Source organism: Silene latifolia, unplaced genomic scaffold (genome assembly GCF_048544455.1).
Source record: "Silene latifolia isolate original U9 population unplaced genomic scaffold, ASM4854445v1 scaffold_857, whole genome shotgun sequence".
NCBI lineage: Eukaryota > Viridiplantae > Streptophyta > Magnoliopsida > Caryophyllales > Caryophyllaceae > Silene > Silene latifolia.
Window position 1 is genome coordinate 1 of NW_027413770.1, and position 8,455 is coordinate 8,455.

At 29.8% G+C, this 8,455-nt stretch overlaps 1 long non-coding RNA gene across 1 annotated transcript; it reads left to right on the forward strand.

Moving 5' to 3' along the window:
• The first annotated feature begins 6 nt into the window (after nt 1–6).
• Nucleotides 7–2,081, forward strand: LOC141640509 (uncharacterized). The gene is made up of 2 exons (XR_012543028.1): nt 7–603; nt 1,594–2,081. It is a non-coding gene; the product is annotated as an uncharacterized LOC141640509 (long non-coding RNA).
• Nucleotides 2,082–8,455: the final 6,374 nt, after the last annotated feature.

Consider the following 8,455-nt stretch of genomic DNA (forward strand, 5'->3'; position numbering starts at 1 on the left):
TTTTAATTTATGCACAATAAAATACGATAATCACTTGTAAATATGGGGAGGAACCATGAATTATGAGTATCTCTTTTGAGTTTAGAGTTTAGACCCAACTAAAATTCATATATATAATTCATATATCTATTTATATTATTAAAGGAAGTTTTTTTCGAGCGATTACAGAGAGTCAATCTATCTATCTATTTATATAATTAAAGGAAGCTTTTTTCAAGCGATTACAGAGAGTCAAACTTTTATTAAATTCTTTCAACTAATAAATAAATATAAATATAATTAATGAATAATATTAGAATATCATCATCATCTACTCGAAGTCCCACGTATTAAATTGCATTAGTTGTGTTACACTTGGATTTAATAGTTTAATAATGGTAGATATGTCATAGGGAACTAAGGAGTAGAATACAACTCGACTTCTATGTGTGTATATATAGGATATATGGTTTCTCAGATTTTCTTGTGTGATTATTTTTTTCACTTATTATATGCATAAAAAGTTGTATTTTGTATTATGCTAATACTCCGTTTTTCTTATGCATAGGAAATTATATCGTATCAAGATCATTAAGATAATTTATGTTACTCTTGGCTTTAATGGTATGTAGATCTTTTTTTTTTCCTTTTTTTATACATAGAAAACGAAATAGTAATAAATTCAATTTTCTCACAACACATGATACTTATTGATGTTGTTTTAGTATATGTGATTATATACTCTTTTACCCAATTATGACTAATTGGGTATACATTACTTCGACCTTGCTCCGTCGAGCAAACACAAAGTCACGTTCAATAGCATATATGAATGCATTGTGTACTTTACTTTAATATGCTCTCTAATAATCTTCTAATGTATCTTCTTTGTTACTTTGTATGTGTAGGTAAGTATAGTGGTGGATGATAAGTGGATCATAATGAATAATCTTCTAATGAATCTTCTTTGTTACTTTGTATGTGTAGGTAAATATAGTGGTGGATGATAAGTGGATCATAATGAATTTCAGGATTTGTATTAACAAATTATCTATTCCCTCTGTCCCGGTCATTTGTTGTCTTTTCCGTTTTGGGTGTCTAGGTCGTTTGTTGTCGCTCTATTTTAAAACGAACTCATGAGTAATTTGATCATTCTCCATTCAATTTGTTCCACTTGTCCATTTAGTTATTGATAATCTTCTTTCCTTGGTAACTTTGTCCAAGACAACAATGACAAATTACGGAGCGGAGGGTATAAAAAAGAATAAGAGACTCTAAAATATAAGTAATAGGTAAATAAATGATGTGTAAGTCTTGCTAACTGCAGCCGGGTGGATCTTGCAACGGGTATTATGTGAGTGGAAATGGGTAGAGGGAAGAGGTGGACACACCACCTCCTTGTGCTTTGTCTCTCACCCTTATGGGTTTTGTGTGAGGGAATATGGTACCCGTCTCTTGTTTGTGACGGATACCTCCGTCACAAATAAGAATTTGTGATAAATGATCGGGGCAAAAAGAGAGTATATGTTATTCCATTTAATTATTGCATGCATGTATCTTTGTAATCCTCTGTGGTCTAAACAAAAAATTGTTCTCCTATCCGGCAATCGACAGGCTTACCGTCTACGGTCTGCTATACGTATGGAATATGGATAAACATGCTGAAGATGGAAGATGAGAAAAAGACGAACCAAGACAAAGTGAGGATGGAATAGTTTCTTAGTAGAAGGGTCACGACTTTCCTTACCACCTAAGAAAGACAATGAGAATTACACTTTTTTTTAACACCCTAATAGAGTAATACCATATATTGAAAATAGTAGCGGCCCTAGCGAGTCATTAGCTACACCTGTACGAGAAAAAGAGTCAGCTCCGTAAGACAATAAAATTTCATCTTGAAGACATTAGAAAAGATTGAGCTAATGCATGTTTATACTTTATAGTTTTACTAGATTTCATGCCCGGGCGTTGCCCGGGTAGTATCAGAACCGTAGCGTAGATTATTTGTGTTTATTGGCGGGTAAAGAGTACAATTGTTGTCTAAAGTAACGATATCACTTAAGAAATATAAATAGACCAATTTTGCAAGTCTTTCTAACCAACTCCTATTCGCTAATGTTTTTACGTGGAGCATTTAATAAACAAAAAAACATCAATCCAACTTCTGAGGCACAATATTAAGGTCCAGGATGGTGGATATCACACAAATAACATTATAGGATCTCATATTGAGCCAAAATCTCTTAATTTATAAGTTACGGCTACTTTGTTTTGATGCAACCCATATATGTCAAGGGTATGATAATAATTGTCAATTTCATAAATTTGTATAGCAAAAATGTTTGTAATATTGTCTTATTGAACATAGTATTACAATAACAATATTGTGTGCGTTGACTAACTATCGAACTGTAGTGTTTAATCATGTATCTTTGTAAGAACTTATACCTTGAGAGGCTATATTGCTCAATTGTAAGTTTTGTAACAAATAATTTCATGATTGGAATCAAAGGAAACTTATAAAGGAGCCTTAATCATATGCATACCTTAGGTGTTTTTAAGGGGAGCAAATTGTTATTTAAGATGGTGTATCCATATTAAGTTATGAGTAAGACAAAAACAAAATGCATACGGGAAAAAAAAAATCTGTCTTAAATGCTCAAATGAAATACCTTTTTTTTTACGTGTGCATGGGTATACTCATGATTTTACCCCTCTAAAATATTAACACTTAGAGTTTATATAAACAGTTAGTCTCCCTTAAGATGAATCTATCGTTTTAACATGAAATTGTGCTTAAGTATCATCTCATTATGCATATAAGACAAATACATTGCTTTTCATGATATCTTGCTTTTTATTTTATTTTTATACTATTTCCTCGTTTTAAATAATTTAAGATGGATATATCCAGTCTTTGAAAAATTTGGGTTTTATAAAAACATTTACCAAGAGCACACAAATGACTAAGAAGCTAATAGTATAAAAATAACTTAAAAATTAATTAAGTTTAATTTGCATCTAGGTACTACGTACGTATCGTTACATTATTTGCAACATGAGAAAACTTTTAGTAGTAGTATGTGATAACCAAAGATTTTACAGAGTATTAGGTTTGGTCCGATCCTTAGTCAACTTGAACTACTTTAGATATACTAATAATTAAATGTAATTATTATTATGCCTATATTCTAACTATTAAATATAATACTAATTTTATTAACGATTAATAACTATATTAACATGACAATACAAAAGTTGAAGCAACTACTCAATTATATTTAATAAGAATTCTAATTAACATAAACATTAAACATTAATTTATCATTTATTAAAATAATACTTGATTTTTTGTTATTTTTTTGATTTATTTCTATTTAAGTAGTTCAAAGGTAGCAGAAAGACAAATAGTGGACACTGGGCTTCGACCGGCACCGATCAAATGCTTGAAAAATCCATAATCAAGTTGAATGCTATTGTTGAGCATGAATACCCCTGTCAGTGACGAAAGATGAACTTTAAACATATAGGTAATCTTTATTAGTTATAAAAAATTAACTACAATGTAAAAAATAAGTAAATTAAGTATATGAATTAATAGAAAATAAATTTTTTACCTAGCATAACAGAACATAAAATTATATATTGTGAGAGGGATATATGGCAAACGTAAATTGGAAAATAAGACAAGCGTAAACTATTGACTGGAATAAATGAATTATAATATCCTCCCTTTGTCTCAGTGAATAGTTTGCGTTTGCGTTATTAAGTGAGAGGAAAATAAGGTAAAAGTAAACTGAAAAATAAGGCAAACGTAAACTATTTACTGGGACAAAAGAAGTATAATATACTGAATACTCCGTATTAAAAAGAGTGTATAACGATCCTACATTAATCAAATTGATAACCCATATCATGAATATGAATATTATTGGTGGTATTAAGGAGCAATAAGATGATTATTATGAATACAAAATTTTATAACACAACATTATTATATCGTATATATGAGGATGAGTGACATCAGTTCCTTTAAATGTTGATGTCTATTAAATATTTCAAGGTATAGGCTTTTATGTGACTACAATTATATAATGATTGTAATAGAAAATTGTATAGGATAGAGTTTTAGACTCCAAATTTTAATCATCTTAATTAATTAATTAGTTATTTTATTTTAAATTTTCAATAATAGCATTATAATACACATAATTTATCAACAATAGTAATAGCCAATGAAATCGCTCAAAGGTAATAACCACTACAAATCCAGGCAACTACAACGCCCCTTTAACAACGATTATTCACGAAAATCACAATAGACGTTGTTGAATGTATGGCGCGAATTTTACTAAAATCAATTACAACGGGTATGGTTATAAAAACCGTTGTTATTAGTTTTAACAACGGGTCACACATGCACAACCGTTGTTAATAATTTGGCGCAAAATTGGCGCAAAGTTAGTGAAAAGTAATCACAACGGTTATTTTTGAAACCCGTTGTTAAAACTTATTTAACAACTGGTGTTTTTTACAACTGTTGTTAAAACATATTTCACAACGGTTGTTGTTTAATAAACGTTGTCAATACCTTTATACTATAAACCACAAAGCAATGATACTGCTGTGACCACAAAACACAACCCTTAATACACAAACACAAAACACAAACAGACAAACAACACAAAACACACACTCTCTTTCTCTCTTTCTCTCTTTCTCTCTTTCTCTCTTTCTCATCGTCGCTTTATCTTCTGGCTTAAAATCCTTTGTTGATTTCATCGTCTATTACGTTACGTATTTATCAGGTAAATCTAAATCGTCCTTCGTTAGTTTCATCGTCATTATTTTCTTTTTTATTTATTTCTTTTGCATGTATGTGTTTTTATGACCATTATGTTATTTGTTTAAGTATTGTTCACGTAATTAGTTAGTAAAACAATGAAGAAGCAAGATGAAGAAGCAAGATGAACATAATTAATATATATATATATATATATATATATATATATATATATATATATATATATTTATAAATACATAAATTAAAAAAAAATTACATATATAAAAATGCAATTCTTATATTTTCATAGAGGATCTTATTTTGCTCTATCGTATCCGTCCTCTCCTCCTTGGCTATTTGGAGGTTTCGTTCAAAGAGTTGCTATATCGTCATATAGTCAGAATAGCTTCTTTGCTCAAAATCAAGCCATCTTCTTTGGCGTGCTTGATGCGGATCGAGCATCCATAAGGTAGCTCCTGAAACTTTCCTCAATATGGAGAAGGGGCGGATGAAGTCATTTGTTGTTCTCGATCATGGTAAAGTCTTAAGGATGAAATCATTCATTTGTTGGAGTTTGTTTTGAAAGATTAAGTAGAGTTTGTTTTGCAAGATTAGGGTTTGGAGATGAATATATTGAGATAATGGAAATGTTAGTTGAGATAATGCAATATATTTATACTAAGCAATGTGTGAGTTGAGTTGTTTTTTAATTAATATATATGTTAGGAAGTTGTGCCATAATCATAATCATATCTCTCGATAATCACTGCCCCAAATCTTATTACTAACCCTTCTCATTCCATATTATCCGTTCATATGTACGGTGATGTCGGGTAATAATGCATGCATCGTGGAATTCTAATGGGCCGTAATTATGCATGCATCTAGTAATATTTAATTTAATTTTTTTTTTTTTAAGAACAAACAACAACGTATTTATTTACAAAAAACCCGTTGTCTTTAGTTATAACAAACGGTTTTGTATATTAAAACCCGTTGTTATAACTTTCCCCCAAAATTGAGTCACACTTTCCACAACGGGTTTTTATACTTAAAACGTTGTTAATATTTTTCACAACGGTTTCCTTAAGAAAACCAACCGTTGTTAAAACCTTTTACTACGGACGCTTTAACAACGTCGGCTTTTATACAACAACGGTTTTTCGTTGTTATAGCGTGTTGTAGTAGTTAATGAAATCGCTCCAAAAAGTTTCCTCTTTAATTATATATATTGATCCCACCCAATTTTGTTGTTTTCAACATATTAATAAATTAGCTATGATTTAGTTACGATAAGAGCCAAAGCGATTACAAATTGCATAGTATAAGCAAAATTGCTAAATACAATAGTATATATAAGAGCTTCTACATGCTAAGAATACACAAAAAATAATAATTTTATGGCTTAAGACTACGTAAAGAACTAATGACCAATAATTCACATACGAACTACAACACTATATATAAGTAGTATATATTTCAGCTTTTGATCACTAATTCACTATTCCTTATTTGAAGTACATTCTTTTAATTGTACAAATCATAATTAATGATAAACATGGCAGTATACAACATTTATTACCTAAATAGCTAGGTACGAAACTAAAGTGTTACTTTGGTTCATGATCAACAACAAATAGGCTACGATAAACATATGAAAGATGCGGAAAAGTGGTCTCCAAGAGTTTTTAGTGAAGAGCATCTCTCCCAATTTTTAGTATAATAACACTTTTATTAGTTCATGATAAACTCAAAATAATATAAAAGAAATCTAACAGTTTATTATGAAAAAAGAAATATGTAAAATATGTTTATATGTTTTTTTACTGCATATGGTTAATAAGAAATTACCATATGGTTGTTTACCTCTATCAATTTAAGTATAATTAAAATGGTTATGAACGATTCTACCATGTATCACGTTAAAAATCCTTAAAATTATTAAAAAGATTTTAACAAGTGGCACGTGGATCGCACGGGCATTAAATCTAGTATATCTATCTATATTATTAAAGGAAGCTTTTTTCGAGCGATTATAGAGAGTCCAACTTTCATAAAATTGTTTCGAGCTAAGAGATAAAGAAAATAGAAAATACAATACATATATGATTATGCTAACATAAGATTACGCAAGTAGTGTATGTATTAGAATGAAATAATGAGTTTACAATTTTACGCATAGATAGAGTTTTATGGAGCTTCGAGAACTTAAACATGTACTCCGTATACAACATTAAATCTTCTATATATATATATAAAGCTATGCTCAGACAAAGAAATCAAACTTTACCTCCATCATATTCCTCTTAATTATGGTTTATTTCCTTTGGTGTACGTAGGGTGAACTTTGCTTTGATATTGATTGTGCATATTATTTGTTTTGCTTACAATGTGATTATTGCTTGCTTATTGATTATTATATTGTCTTACACGAAGTATTTCTGTTTCTATTATATAAATAGGTCTATCTAAAGTACTAATAAGGCGATTTGGTTTGTAATTTCATATACAATATGAGATTGAGTGTATAGATGGTCAGTTCTTTCAGGTACATTGTATGGTCGAGGGTATAACATGGTCGTTAAATTCATGACGAAACAAATTTCCAATAGTTCCCCCGGAAAAGGTATAAGCTCAACAACCCATATCATTTTACAATTTCTGGGGTTATGAGGCTAATTTTGAGTATACATATAGTCCTTCTTCCCATTTATTTATTTACTTTTTATATCGTTTTGCGATTTCTGGAGTTATGAGGCTAATTTTCCCTTACGTGAGAAATTATCATCTAATAATATAAAACCGGTTGTTTATTACGAAGCATAATACACCGTACCTTTTGTCTCTAATCATTTATTTATGTTGAATACATTGTTAAATTTAGCCATACTATTTATATATAATTACGTAAACTTAATTGTATCATCAAATTTAGCTTCAAAGAATATCACTTAAGTCTTATAGGTTCGTAGTCCTTTAACATATAGATCTGTAGTGGCTTCAATTTGCTAAATATATGTATTGCTTAATTAGTTTAGATTTATTAATAATTTAATTGCTTTTAATTAGCTGGATTGTCAATTATATTTTATAGCCATATGCGTCTTTTAATGAATAACTACTTCTTACTTCTTAGGTTCTTTCTTATGTATAAGTTCAATGTAGTTGCACTGATCGAATTTGTATATACCGATTGTCCTCCCGTTGTTGTTGTTGATATTATTTTCCATGAAGCGTCCACAACTTTTTGATTGATTATTTCCTTTTAAAATTCAACATGTTAGTTACATTCTTTATTGTATGATTACGTTCTCATGATCTGATTCTGTAAAGTTTTTTGGTAGGATGTGAGATTAAAGAGAAGAAACAATTAAACGACAAGATACAATATCGCGTCGTTTCATAACGGTCGTCGGTCGGAGTTGAATTCGAGAATAAGTGAGATCACAATTATGAAAATAAGGGTGAAAAAGTCTTTGTGAGGACTCGAAGTTTGGTGCTCACATTGAAAAGTGGATCAATTACTTGCATATTAATCAAAATTTGATAATAAATTTGGGAGCCTAAAACATGATTTTAGTAAAAAAAAAAAAAAAAGCTCCAAATAATCATTTTTTTCTCATTGTATAGGTGTGACAGGCTGAGAGCCTTAAAAAAGTTTAAATAAGACGACATTATCTCTAGGCCCGTGCA